Raw genomic sequence first — 15,830 nt, 5'->3', positions numbered from 1 at the left:
AAACCTTCAGAAAAAATGTAGCAGACCAAGTCAATGTGTCCTGCTGAGCTCAAACTGCAGCAGCCTCTGTATGCCCCTTTCTGTGGGTGGCTTATGTAGCTCAGATCAGCCAAATTAAGTAGGATATTGCCTAGTTCCTTCTCTTCAGGGAGGGGTGGTGCTAGAATACTACTTGGAAGTCCCAAGGAAATCACACCTAGGTGGGCAATCATGTTTAAATCTAGACTCCAGATAAAATTCTACGTCAGAGGAGAGCAGAGAGACTTGAAATGACCAGGTACTCTTAGGAAGGAGAGAAATTATTCCCATTTTTCAGAAATTAAAGCAAAATCAGATACTCTGTTTTGAGTTTCCAAAAGTATTCATCAAAGCTGCCAGACTCACGAAAGAAGACTGAGGAAAGGGAAGGTGTTCAGAAATCCAGACCTTGAGACTATAACCCGGAGTATCAATGCAGAAGTTATGGCTGACCCAGGTGCAACTGCAAAAACCATCTGCTTTACTGATGCCAGCTCTCCCTTTCAAGGTTGCCCCTAGAGATAATGCTCTGAATATGTTATTTTCATTGAACCAGTTATATTCCGGCTATGCTATGCCCTGGCCAAGGTGGTTTCTACCAGGCCAAGAAGAAAGACATAGGTTTTCTATAGCATTGGAGCTCACAGGCAAAGGAATTGAGTAGGTGGTATATATTTGATGAGTGAATTTTATTCAAATATAGCATCCCAGGCAAAGGCACAAAGCATATTCCAAGTGGGTATTTGTTGGGACAATGACAGTATTAAACAGTCAGTGGAACTTGCAAATAGACAGTTGACACTGGGGAATAATAAGAGATGAGGCTAAGGAGGTAGCTATTCACAGGAGACACTGCTAAAGAATTTAGACTTTGTTCTGAAGGCAGATGGGAGCCATTGAATGCTATTAAGGTGAGGTATGACATAATCCCACTTACAGCTTAGAAAGATCACTCTGATTACTAAGAAATGAGTGAGTATAGAAGAAGGAGAAGTGCTGTAAACTTTTGCCAGCCATTACGAATCAAAACTGTTCTATATTGCATAAACTAAATGTCAAATGGAAGTTTCTTGGTGGAGTGAACAACGCTGCGAAGTACACTCACTGAAAAGAGCAAAGTAGAGCTCTCATTGGCTGAGAGCAGAGATAGTGTAATTTGCTAATGTTCATTGGTTTAGAATTGTGCAGTTTATTCTGTCTCCCTAGTTCTCATTGGCTAATAATGTTTAGTAACATTTACATAAATTAAAATATTTCATAAGTTACATAATATATATTATCTCTTTTTATTTTAGAAAATAATTGAGTTAAATGATGTTGGGCATTAAGCTGGATAGTTTAATGATAGTTGGGCATTAAGTAATAGTTTCCTATTGCTATTCTAACAAATTATCACAAATTTAGTGGCTTACCACAACACAAATTGATTATCTTACAGTTCTGTAGAAGTCCAAAACAATTTTCACTCAGCTAAAAGCAAGATGTCAGTATGGCTGCATTCTTTGGTGGCTCTAGGGTGAAGCTGTTTCCTTGGCTTTTTCAGTTTCTAAATGCTGCTTTCAACCCTTCTTCAAATTCACCAGTGTGGCATCTTCAAAACCCACTCTGAGTCTGACTTCCTCTTCTGCAGTTTTCCTCCACTTTCAAGGACACTTGTGATTACATTGGGTCCACCTAGATAATCCAACATAATCTGCTTATTTTTAGGTTGCTAATTAGCAATCCTGACTCTACCTCCATCCTCAATTCTCTCTTGCCACATAATGACTTATTCTTAAATTCTGGAGGTTAGGACATGGGCATCTTTGTGGGGCGAGGGAGAGAATTATTGTCTATTACATCTGGTTACTTACCTGTCTCTCCAATAGATAGTGGATCTAATCTCGCTGCTTCCAACTCTCACACTGACTCTCTCTCATAGTAGTCAGCCTGAAGTAGGCTGCAGGAATTTGGAGGAGGATGCTGTCCTTTAGAATGCATGTTGTTAGGAGGAAAGCATTCTGGAGGCCATGAGGCTTGATTTGGGCCTTGAAGGATGAATATTATTGTTTTAAGAACAGAACAAGGATGTAGACTGCCTAAAGAAGGAGGCCAGAGAGAGAAGAGGTGCAGAAGAAAGAATGTAAAAGGCCTGGTTAGAGAACTATAAGCAGACTGACAAGAAAAAACTGTTTTCCCACCAACTGGGTTTTTCATTAAAGGGCAATGTTGTAGAATATAAATGCCATATATATGAGATGGCACCAAGCCAACCACACATGTAGGCACATGCACACACATACACACATAAGGAAAAATGTCCCACTGGAGACTCTTCAATGAATTGTTTTCAGATAAATGGTCCAAAGTACAGATGCTAAAGCATGGCAGGTAGAGGGGTTTTGGTGGTACATTGACATTATGACATCTATCAAAAATGTATCCATGACCTAGAAGGATTGACTTTCACCTAGTAGATGGAAGAAAACAGGTCTAAGACACATCATTACTTCAGGGAATTTGAAGAGAAAAAAATTCTCTCTTAAAATGCTGGTAATGTACCCCTTAGCAATGATAAGAACCCAAATACCTGAGGCACTGAAGTAATTCCTCCCAGGAAGGCATCTCCAGGACCAAACTGGGTGTGCAGGAGAACACTACTGGCAGTAAAGCATAAGGGGTTCTGTGGTAAGAAGAGAGGAACAGGGCTCTCTAAAAGCAGACAGATGGGTTATTTAGCCAGTCTAGGAGCTGAGAGAAGGCTTCTCAAAGAAGGAAAGGGCCCCATTGCATCTTAAAGAAAAATAGGATAAACCAGGCAGAGAAATAAAAGCAGTCAAACCAAGGGAATACTGTAGGCAAAGGTGTGGATACATAAGACTACCTGATACTTACAATATGCTAATTTGTACTGTTATTTTTATTTCCCAGCTTCATCTCAGGTCCTTTTAACTAAATCATCAGTTGTAAAATCCGTATCTTATACCTCTTCAAGACCCTCATATTTGCATCAATTCCTTTCAAGGAGAAGAAACTGGGAAATTCTTCGCTGATGTTGTGACTCGCTCTGTCATGATCTGACCCTGCCTTTGCTTTGGTTGCATTTGCTGCAGATTCCCACTTCCCATTTCACTTACGCTCCAGCAATACCACAGGGCAATGCTAGTTCTGCTGAAATGTCTTATTCTTTTGTGTTTCTGTCCTTGCCCTGCTATTTTGTCTCCTGAGAATTTCCCTTCCCTGTCCTCCCACTTGTATGCTTAGTGAACCTCTGGTTCTCCTTCAGAACTAGGTTCAGACTTGATCTAAGCTGCTCTCTACCCAAGAGAAAGTTAATTCCTCTCCCTCTGCACTTTCTTCATTCTTTCAACATGCTGCTGTGTTTTACCTATTTACTGCACTGCAATCTATTTCCTTTCATGTACGCCTCCCACCTTCAACTAGACTGTGGCTTCTTTATTTCAAGAACTGTGTCTTATTCACTGTTGTACCCCTAATGTCTGACACCATCCCTAGCTATAAATTTATTATTTTTTATATTGTTGTTTATATTTATTTTTATTGTTATAAACTATTTAGTGTCAATAAATATGTTTGCATGCTTTACCATGCCCTAACCTTAGCACTACCCTGGGATCAAAAGAACAGGGTAGATAAGACTGCAGCTTAGATATTAGTAAATAAAAAACAAAAGTTGCAAGTAAATAGCTATTATAATAACATAATTTCAGAAAGTCATCACACAATAAAGAACAAAATAGGGTAACATGAAATGTGTTTGTTGAACTGTGTTATTGAATTCATGAGAAATATCAACATGTTATTTGGTAATGAATTTCAAAAAAGTCAAAATTAAATCTGTATACCCCTTATTCATACCTCTATATACCTCAAATTAGTTAAACTCCAAAAAGAAACACAAAGGGTCAACAGTTTCAAGCTAGAAAGGTTCATAAATCATTCTTCCTTGTCTCTCTGCTTGCCTCTGGTAAGAAGAAAATAAAAATGAAAAAGTTAAGACAAATATGACACCAAAATGTTAAATTACACAAACTAAATAGGCAATCGAGCAATGAAAAGCTCAGGAATTAGTTGGTGAATAGAATAGTCATCAGCAGGTATTCATCTAGTGGGACAACTTAAATAGCTTTCAAGAAATTACTTTGGAAAGGATCTTGATTTAACAATGTCAAGGGAAATCTAGCCCTACCTCAAATGTTCTTCTGAGGCAAGCTAATAAGCTGCCAGAAAACAAACTGCAGCATTAAAGGGAAACAGAGAGATTCACTGGGAGCCTGCATTTTTCAATACTCCTGTTATTTATGTCTACAGGAGCCATGCAGTGAATAGGTATCATCCCCTCCTTTCAAGGCCCTGCAACATCTTGCATGGTGTTCTCACAAAGAATGTGTTTTGGTTTCTTTCCACGAAGAAGTGGTAGACCAGGAGTCAAGAGATCTCAATTCTTTTTAATCCCTCTGTCACTAACCAGGCATGTGGTCTCAGATGAGCCACTTCATTTGCCTGTATGGGCCTCGATGTCATTATCTGTAAACTATAACCAGAAAATATCCTTTTCCAATCTAAGTGTCAGTGATTCCAAGCCATTAAGAATTTGGTTTAAGAGAGAATGTTATTTCTGTTGTTTCAGAGTAGAATCAAATTTCAGGACTCTAATGTGCATATGTCCTGTAAGCATGGGTTCCCAGGTTCCTCAAGACTGCCCATCAGTCTTGCTGATGGCAGTCTTGCTGTGGACCAATCTTACCATCTCATTTGTGCATAGGGCAAGATCTGATCAATGTCTCTCTCTTTTCATGGGAATGCAGGCAGTCTTCACTTTGCACAGCAGTCCACATTCATAAAAATGGCTGTGCAAACTGATACTGTGCAAGGTAATCTTTAATAATCACCACGGAAATTTACAATTGTTCTGTGACCTCTGAAAACTTTTGTCAAAATATGAAAAACCCTATTACTATCAGTTATATATGTATAGGGCGATGGAAAAATCATTAAACTATTTTTAAGTACACTGTGATATAAAACATTAGAGGCAGTGAGAATTAAATCATATTTCTTTGTAAAAATCTTATCTCTTGATAAGCTCTTTGAACAAGAGCTCTTGATAAGCTCTTGATAAGCTCTTCCCTTTTCTTCTCATTGTGTAACTTACAATATAGAGAGAGCTTCTTTTCATGTCTTGGCAAATTGTCACATTCCTTCCAAAGTTTGTATTAGCTTCCAACATTTTTACCCTTTTGTATTAGCTTCCAATACTTTTACCCTTGGCACTTTCAGGATTATGAAATATCTCCAAATTCCTTCAGTTTGAAAGTTTTTGCTGGCATCACTTCCTCTAGGTCATCTTCATCCTTTTTATCACAACCACTTTATGTCAATAAGTTTCCCTAATAAAATAAAATACAATAAATAAGTTTTTCTTCACTCAGTGTTTCTGTGGGCATGTGCAGAGACTCTCGAAAGATGGCAATGTCAAGGTCAGCTCTTTGTTCTATAACTTCATTTATGCTCAATTTTAATTTCTTTTCCAGAATTAGCACATTCTCTTTCTTTACTCCATTTTTATCTTTGTTGATCACTTCCATTTTGATTGTCTAATTTTGTAAAATGGCATTTGGATTATTCAGGGGCAGACAAGGACACAACACAACTATATGCTTTGTTGTCTGTGCATGAATTGAATAATAGACGTGCAGCAACCAATCGCCACAGACTTTGAAACAGGTGACACAACTGGCCATTGCCCACGATAGCAATCTGTTATTTACTCAGTGACTTGTGCACGGAAGAACTTTCAGCAATATTGGTATATAATGTAATTATTCACAGTTAATATTCTGTGGTAATCAAAATTTGAACCATATTTTGGGACTAGGGTTACTTAATACCATTTGTTTGTAACTGAAATCCATGCATATCAGAATTGTGTCAAGTAAGGCCTGCCTGTATGGTGAAATTGGCTTTTTGTTTTCCTCTTATCAATCTTGATAAAGCCATCTTAAGAATTCCTTTTTATGACGGAGCACAGTGGCTCACACCTGAAATCCCAGCACTTTGGGAGGTTGAGGTAGGCAAATCACTTGAAGTCAGGAGATTGAGACCAGACTGGCCAACATGGTGAAATCCCGTCTCTACCAAAAATATAAAAACTTAGCCAAGTGTGGTGGCACGCGCGTGCAACTGTAGTCCCAGCTACTCGGGAGGCTGAGGCAGGAGAATGGCTTGAACCTGGGAGGCAGAGGTTGCAGTGAGCCGAGATCACGCCACTAAACTCCAGTATGGGCCACAGAGTGAGACTTCGTTTCAAAAAAAAAGAATTCCTTTTCTCACATACTTGTTCTTCTTTTTAATCCTCTGTTTTTTCCAACAACACTAAAGTTACCATGAAAAATCTCTCTTCCAATTCACTCTCCTACTCTCCTCCCCACATCTTCCATCATATCTATCAACCAAAATAGAAACAAGAAATGGTCTTAATTGTTTCCTATAAAAATGAAAGTAGAGGTCAGGGACGGGGACTCACGCCTGTAATCCCAGCACTTTGGGAGGCCGAGGAGGGTGGATCACGAGGTCAGGAGATCGATACCATCCTGGCTAACATGGTGAAACCCCATCTCTACTGAAAATACAAAAAATTAGCCGGGCTGCTGGCTGGTGCCTGTAGTCTCAGCTACTTGGGAGGCTGAGGCGGGAGAATGGTGAGAACCCGGGAGGCGGAGCTTGCAGTGAGCCGAGATTGCACCACTGCACTCCAGCCTGGGCGACAGAGTGAGACTCCGTCTCAAAAAAAAAAAAAAAAAAAAAAAGAAAGAAAGAAAGTAGAAGTGGAGAAATGCCTGAATAAAAAAAAAAAAAAAAAAACCACAAAGTCATAAGTCCTTTCAGAATTTTTTAAAAGTCTACATCTATTTCCTCTCAATTTGATTTTAATTAAAATAACTCTTCTTAATAAATATTAAGATATCACTATGTTGCAAACATGCAATATTTCAGCTACTTTGTAAATTCAATAGGCTCCTGTGGATAGGACAGGGGTTATCATTGTTATGTATGACATCTATAAACAAAAAATAAAATTCTAAGCCCCCCCCAACCATCTGAATGCACTCACTCCTTGGCCAGGATATATGAAATATATAAAATACTATATATATGCACTCTTCTATGTATATTATATATATTATTATACTTTAAGTTCTAGGGTACACGTGCACAACGTGCAGGTTTGTTATATACATGTGCCAAGTTGGTTTGCTGCACCCATTAACTTGTCATTTACATTCAGTATTTCTCCTAACGCTATCCCTCCCCCAGCGCCCCCACCCCACGATAGGCCCCGGTGTGCGATGTTCCCCATCCTGTGTCCAAGTGTTCTCATTGTTCAATTTCCACCTATGAGTGAGAACATGGGGTGTTTGGTTTTCTGTCCTTGTGATAGTTTGCTCAAAATGATGGTTTCCAGTTTATCCATGTCCCTGTCCCTACAAAGGACGTGAATTCTTCCTTTTTTATGGCTGCATAGTATTCCACGGTGTATATGTGCCACACTGCCTTAATCCAGTCCATGATTGATGAACATTTGGGTTGGTTCCAAGTTTTTGCTATTGTGAATAATGCTGCAATAAACATATGTGTGCATACGTCTTTATAGTAGCATGATTTATAATCCTTTGGGTATATACCAAGTAATGGGATGGGTGGGTCAAATGGTATTTCTAGTTCTAGATCCTTGAGGAATCACCGCATTGTCTCCCACAATAGTTGAACTAGTTTACATTCCCACCAACAGTGTAAAAGTGTTCCTATTTCTCCACATTCTCTCCAGCTTATATTGTTTCCTGACTTTTTAATGATTGCCATTCTAACTGGTGTGAGATGGTATCTCATTGTGGTTTTGATTTGCATTTCTCTGATGACCAGTGATGATAAGCATTTTTTCATGTATCTGTTGGCTGCATAAATGTCTTCTTTTGAGAAGTGTCTGTTCATATCCTTTGCCCACTTTTTGATGGGGTTGTTTTTTCTTGTAAATTTGTTTAAGTTATTTGTAGATTCTGGATATTGGCCCTTTGTCAGATGGGTAGGTTACAAAAATGTTCTCCCATTCTGTAGGTTGCCTGTTCACTCTGATGGTAGTTTCTTTTGCTGTGCAGAAGCTCTTTAGTTTAATTGGATCCCATTTGTCAATTTTGGCTTTTGCTGCCGTTGCTTTTGGTGTTTTAGTCATGAAGTCCTTGCCAATGCCTATGTCCTGAATGGTATTGCCTAGGTTTTCTTCCAGGGTTTTTATGGTTTAGGTCTAATGTTTAAGTCTTTAATCCACCTTGAATTAATTTTTGTATAAGGTGTAAGGAAAGGATCCAGTTTCAGCTTTCTACATATGGCTAGCCAGTTTTCCCAGAACCATTTATTAAATAGGGAATCCTTTCCCCATTGCTTGTTTTTGTCAGGTTTGTCAAAGATCAGATGGTTATAGATGTGTGGTGTTATTTCTGAGGCCTCTTTTCTGTTCCATTGGTCTTTATATCTGTTTTGGTACCAGTGCCATGCTGTTTTGGTTACTGTAGGCTTGTAGTATAGTTTGAAGTCAGGTAGCATGATGCCTCCAGCTTTGTTCTTTTGACTTTTGTCTTGGCTGTGTGGGCTCTCTATTGGTTCCATATGAACTTTAAAGTAGTTTTTTCCAATTCTGTGAAGAAAGCCATTAGTAGCTTGATGGGGATGGCATTGAATCTACAAAGTATTGTGGGTAGTATGGCCATTTTCACGATATTGATTCTTCCTATTTATGAGCATGGAATGTTCTTCCATTTGTTTGTGTCCTCCTTTATTTCGTTGAGCAGTGGTTTGTAGTTCTCCTTGAAGAGGTCCTTCATATTCCTTGTAAGTTGGATTCCTAGGTATTTTATTCTCTTCGTAGCAATTGTGAATGTGAGTTCACTCATGATTTGGCTATTTGTTATTGGTGTATAGGAATGCTTGTGATTTTTGCACATTGATTTTGTATCCTGAAACTTTGCTGAATTTGCTTATCAGCTTAAGGAGATTTGGGACTGAGATGATGGGGTTTTCTAAGTATACAATCGTCATCTACAAACAGGGACAATTTGACTTCCTGTTTTCCTAACTGAGTACCCTTCATTTCTTTCTCTTGCCTGATTGGGCCACGGGCACTCTTAAAGTTTAACCTGTAAAACTGGTTCAGGCCATGACGGGAAATGTGGGTCAGAGGTGCCTCATTATACCTGCCCAGCATTAACACCAACACAGACTTTAAGCCTGATAATAAACATTTTTCAACCTATTCTCTCTCAAGGCTACTACCTGAAGGCTTTCTCTACAAATAAGAACTTCGGTCTCCACAGTCCTTTATCTTAACCTAGACATCTTCTTTCTTTTGATCCCAGGTCTTTAGATAAGCTCAATGAATTCTCAACCAAAAAATATTTCAATCCACCTATACCCTGGAAGCTCCCGCTGCATGGTAGCCACCCCAGCCCCCCACTTCTGGTTGTCCTATCTTTCTGAACTGAACCAATGCATTTTTAAAGTGTGTTTGATTGAAGTCTCATGTCTCTCTAAAATGTATAAAACCAGGCTGTACCATCTTGGCTGCCACATGTTCTCAGGACCTCCTGAAGGCTGTGTCACGGGTCATAGTCACTAATATTTGGCTCAGAACAAATCTCTTTAAATATTTTATAGAGTTTTGCTCTTTTCATTGACACACTGTTATATTCATCAAACATCAAAATCCTCACTATAAATGAGCCGCCAGAGAACAACCAATGAGAAAGCAGAGAGTCTACTTGGTATTGCCTAGGTTTTCTTCTAGGGTTTTTGTGGTTTAGGTCTAACATTGAAGTCTTTAATCCACCTCTACTTTAATCTACCAAAGTAGAGATCTCTAAAATCACAGTAGCAAGAGAACATAGGGAACAACAAAACATAATGTAACAACAAAATACATTTATATATATATATATATAATATATATATATATATTCTTCTAAGACATAAAGCAGACTACATTTATTTTTACTGATTCTTTATAGTTTAATTTTCCATTTTTCCCCTTTTTGTTAGCAGAAGAACCAAACTGTAAAATATTTTAAAGAGGTTTATTCCAAGCCAATATGAGTGACATGACCCAGAAAACACAATCTCAAGAGATCCTGAGAAAGTGTGCCCAAGGCAGTTGGGTTACAGTTTGGTTTTATACATTTTAGGGAGATAGGAGTTACAGACAAAGACATAAATCAATACATACAAGGTAAATGTTGGTTCGGCCTGAAAGGCAGGACATCTTGAAGTGAGGACTTGTAAGTCACAGGAGGGTTTTAGGTATTCTTTATTTAACAATTGGTTGGGAGAGTTAAGCTATTGTCTAAGGACCTAAAGTCAGTAAAAATGAACGCTTGAGTTAAAATAAAGGGGTTATGGGGATCAAGGCCCTTGTTATGTAGATTAAGCCTCTTAGGTAGCAGAGCTCCAAGAGAACAGGCAGTAAATGTCTCTTTTGAGACCTTAATGGTGTCAGACTAATTTTCTCTTCTAGAGCCAGAAGAGTCCTAAAAGGGAAGTTAGCTGCATTAATGGAGATTCTCTGCAGATGCAAATTTTCTCCACAAAAGACAGCTTTTCAGGGCCATTTCAAAATATGCCAAATATATTTTGGAATAAAATGTTTTTATTTGCTTTAGGATCTGCTGTCTGTCATGTGATACTACACTAGAATCAGTTTGGAAAGTGAGCCATGCTATACCTGGATCATTTTTAAGAATCCATGCCATGAGATATTATGGTTTGTAGGGTGTGACTTAACCCTTGCCTTGCATGGCCTTAAGTCTGGTTTATAATTTGGTATCTTGTTGCCACGAAGAGTCTGCTTTATCAATCTTATGATCTCTGTTTTAACTTTAATGCTTGTCAGTTGTGCCTAAACTCTAAAAGGCCGAGAGTATAAGGAGGCATGTCCAATCTGGGAATTCAGGTCTTTCAGATTTCTCTGAGGTCCTTTTGGCCAAAAGGGGGTCCATTCAGTCAGGTTGAGGCTTCAAATTTATTGTTGGCTTACACTTAATTGTTTTTTTCTCTCTTTCACACTGCCATTTAACAAATAATGACAGTCTACATACTCCCCTCTCTCAAACTTTGAACATATTCCATACAGAAGAGGGTCACAAGAGTTTCAAAATATTCATGGGTCACCTTACATTTGCACAAATAGCATGCCATTTTGATACACGATTTCATGCAGAAATGCTCTTAGAGAATAATTCTATCCAAGTTGCATATTTTACAGTAGCTACAATATGAATTTGAGTGACAGCGATTTCTGAAGGCATCCTAGACAACACATCAGAACTCACCTTTCTAATTGGCCAGTAGAGGCTAGAATTCAAGAAGGCATCCAACAAAACATCACATACAACTTCAACTTTTTGAATCACCGAATTGCTGGTCAACCTCATAGTAATTCCAGTCTGTCCAAATGAAGATAAAGAAACAACAGGGAAATGCAAAACCATCACTGACAGAGAAGAATTCAGAAGAGTGGCAGTAGTCTGGGACTCTCACAGGGCACTGAGTTTGAGAAGAAAGATAAAAGAAAGAAATATTGTCATGATTTGTCAGGGCTAGAAATGGAAGAATGAAGAGAGTATGAAAGAATAAGAATTAGAATAAAGCTAACTAGAAGGAGTTTCATGAATACTAGTAGAACCTTTCTGGTAGGCATGGTTTTCTATTACAGTGTGTAGCTAAAACAAAAAGAACTATGCCAGTTTCACAGGCCTAGTATGGCAAGGAAGGACTAGTAACTGGAATGCCAAAGCACCACTGAAAAAAGCAGAGCTGAACTCTGATGCTGGGGTTATGTGGTTATCGTCTTCTTTACCTTAAATTTATCTCCAAGGTTAAGAAAATTCTGGGAGTCTAGGATGTGGTCCTACCAAGAATGCTAGAAGTGTCAAGGTAAATAGCACTATGATTAACACAGAGAGAAAAACCAGATGTGCTATTATTGTGCAAAGGAAGAGATGTGCTTTACACTGCTTTAGGTCACTATATCTGATTTCATGACCTCGTTTTACCTCTCTGACTCTTCAGCCATGCTCAGCTTCAACTGGGTCCAGGCCAACTACTCAGACAAAACAAAGGTGAATTCTAAGCCAACATCCAATGATCTAGCTGAATTCTGCTCCAAGTCTACTTATCTCTTTTTCTGAGATTGCTAGTATGCTCACAAAATGTTCCAAATTTGTACTTTATTTTCTCCTGAATTATTCATCACCTTTTTCTAGTGTGGCTGGACTATACCACATTAGAACTGTATCTTGTATTCTTTCTCCTTATTTCCCATTTCCTCCAGGGAAAGGTGTTTCTCTTTTGTCTCTGAGTGTACCTGTCAAAGAGCAGTCTTCAGAGATAAGAATAATTGTTTAATATGCTCTTCTAGAGAGTCTTCAATTCCCTGGAAAATAAAATTCTACATCATTAGAAGGAAAAGAGGATCCAATGAAATTAGTTTAAACCAAGGCCTGAAGGAAGGAGAAAAAAAATGCCTTTACTAACTTTTGTTTTTATTCTTTGTTTAACATTCATTACCAGCTGTTAATTCAGGGCACTCACCTCCCATCTGGCAGAATTTGCAAAGTTAGGGCATCTGATTCAGTTAGAATCCATACTCTTCTATCTATGTTATTTGTTTAAATGGTTCTGTTTCTGCACTTGGTGAAATGCTCTGTTGGCAGGACAATGATCATATTCATAAAATGATAAGAATGCTCTTCAGTTCTTCCTCTCAAATCCCCCTCTCTCTACAAATAGGCCTTCCAAATATATATATACACACACACATATATATATATACACACACACATACACATACATATATATACACACACTTGTATATGTCATTTATATCTACCATGTGTGTTTCACCCACATACAAAACTCTATATGTATTTGAATAACACTACTCATCACCCTGCATGTGTTTAATAACAATGATGTGTCTAACACCACACTGCATGTAATGAGGGAAGTACAAAATAAGTATAGGTGGTCTTTCTCTATATGGGACTTAGAACCTACATGAGGGAACAAGTAAGGTTTAAATGTATAAGATAATAAAACATGCCCTCAAATATTTATTAGTGATATATTTATCCTGATCTTAAGAGAGTCATCTGCTAGATTTGGAGGAGAAACATAATACAAGATATTGCTTGGTTTGCCCTGCTAAGAGAAGAATGTGTTAGGATGACCTAGTTCCCATAAGACTACTTTAAGCAAAAGTCAGAAGAATACCACATCAACTCCTGTGGCTTTTGTTTCACAGTACCCTTGAGGTGGGAGAGTTCTTTGGATCCCTTCATGGAACTTGTGAGAGTGGGTATGGTTTGCTTACTCGGCAACTGTGCTCAAATCCCTTGTGGGGGGGGGGAACAAGCAGGTGAGCAGGTGCTGGGGCTGGGGCAAGTGCTTTTGGGCTCCATTCCATGATAGCATCTGGGGGTGTGTAACAATTAATGCTCTTTTAGCAGCTGCCATCCATAGATGGCTAAGTGTTAACCAACTCAGTGAAAAGTCAGGATAACAGCCTTTTATACCACATCCTGCCCTCTTGGTACCCGGGTCCTTGTCTAGCATCAAGGAAGAATCACATCACATGGGCTTGAAGGTTGATGAATGCAGAGGTTTTATTGAGTGATGGAGGTGGCTTTCAGTGTGATGGGGAGTTGGAAATGGGATGGAGTGGAAAGATAATCTTCCCCGTGGAGTTCGGCCATCACCACCCAAACTCCTTTCCAACCGTCCAACTGCCTCTTTGATGTTCAGATGCTTCTTCTCTTCTCTCCTTCTCTGCCATGTCACTCTGCTACTCTGCCAGTGGAGTTTGGGGGTTTTATAGGTACAGGATAGGGGGGCAGTGTGAGCCAAAAAGCAACATTTGGGCAGGAAAACAGGAATGTGAAGTTCTCATTTAGGGTGATGGGCTCCGGCTTGAGGGTGGAGCCCTTGCCAGGGACCCTACCATCTTCTTCCCAGTATTTCCTTGCCTTCTGTTCATATCACAGTGGAATCACAAAGAATTCCACTGACCTATGGTTTTAAAACACAAAGTTGGCCAAACAAAATATAGCTGACAGTTTGCAAGTCCTAAACTAAATAATTATTTTGTTGGTTTTTGAGACGGAATCTCACTCTGTCACCCAGGCTGGAGTACAGTGGTGCGATCTCGGCTCACTGCAACTTCTGCCTCCCAGGTTCTTGTGATTCTCCCGCCTCAGTCTCCCGAGTAGCTGGCATTACAGGCACCCACAACCATGCCTGGTTAATTTTTTGTATTTTTAGTAGAGACGGGGTTTCACCATGTTAGCCAGGCTGGTTTCGAGCTCCTGACCTCATGATTTACCCATCTCGGCCTCCCAAAGTGCCGGGATTACAGGCATGAGCCACCGTACACAGCCACTAAATAATTTCTTACAGTTATGTTATACAAAGAACCAACTGATATGGATGATTTGACTTTCTAAGACAATTTACCAAACTCTAAGTTTACCAAGGTGCAAGGATTTCAATGGGTTTATCACAATAAATATTATCTAGGGCCACAACTGAAAGTCACTTGGAAGCTTCATGTGCCATGCTGTGGCCCCTCTCTAATTATCTATATGGGTATGCTTCTTTCATATTAACTCTCTAGAACCTGAAGATACTAAGGAAAATCTATAGAGCTCAAAATATTTATATCTTCATTAAAGTTCACTCTCAACTGTGTATCTGCTCTGTGTTTTGTGGGACTATTTCAATGTCAGTAGCCTTCATATCCCCCCAAATCCATCTCTGTGCTTAGTCAATGAATGCTTATTGGATTAGTTTGAGTACAAACAAATTTTAATATTTATTAATACATAGTTAAACTAGGTGAGTCTTTTAAGATTTTTTAAAAACAACAAAAAAACACAAGTGACTTGGATAATCTATGCTACTGCTTTGACAAAAATTGAAAAGCAGCTATTCCTTTATGAGTAGGAAGTAGGGAGGAGCATCCCTTTAACGCAAATAGGCCCCCTAGTTCTTCTTCAGGGACCAGAAAGTGATAACTGATAGATTATAAGACAATAGCTCTCAACTTTGGCTTCTCATTAAAATCATCTGAGCAGCTTTTAAAATATAACTATGTCTTGCCTGTAACACCAGCAGAGATTTTTAAGTAATTGGTCTGAGATGGGTCCCAGATATCAACATTGGTTCAAAGCTTTCCATGAGTTTCCGATGCATAGACAAGGTTGATAACCGCTATTCTAAGAGGATATTTCTGAGAGATCATCCATTTTCTCCATATGCCGCTCAAAGACCTCGCAGGTAGTCTTGCTAATGCCCTCCAATCTTTGTAGCTAGGTAAGAGTTAATATTACAGTTGCTTTCATCCAAGAAAAAAGAGTTTTAAACTCTGGAGTACCATAACAATCTTTCTTAGATGTTAGACCTCCCTTGGCTCAAGACTCTGAAAAGGCTGACGGGGCTTGCAAAACTGAGCCACCCCTCTCCAAGTGAGGCAACACGTTTCTCATGCACGTGAGTGAACCTAAATAACAATTATTAGCCACAAATGTGGCAACTACTGTAAATAATGTACTTCCTTTTATCTTGGTTTTTCAAAGAGATCTTCAGGGGGTAGAAACTGCACTCTTGATTTTGCATTTCTTGGCAACTAGCAATCTGTGGGCTGAAACTCCAAACAATAGTCTTTTGGGGGTCTCTGTTAACTTTGTTCTAAACTTTACACAGCTAATTAG

The sequence above is a fragment of the Trachypithecus francoisi genome, unplaced genomic scaffold (genome assembly GCF_009764315.1).
Source record: "Trachypithecus francoisi isolate TF-2019V2 unplaced genomic scaffold, Tfra_2.0 Lachesis_group13, whole genome shotgun sequence".
Lineage (NCBI taxonomy): Eukaryota > Metazoa > Chordata > Mammalia > Primates > Cercopithecidae > Trachypithecus > Trachypithecus francoisi.
Note: the sequence above shows the minus strand (reverse complement) of the source record.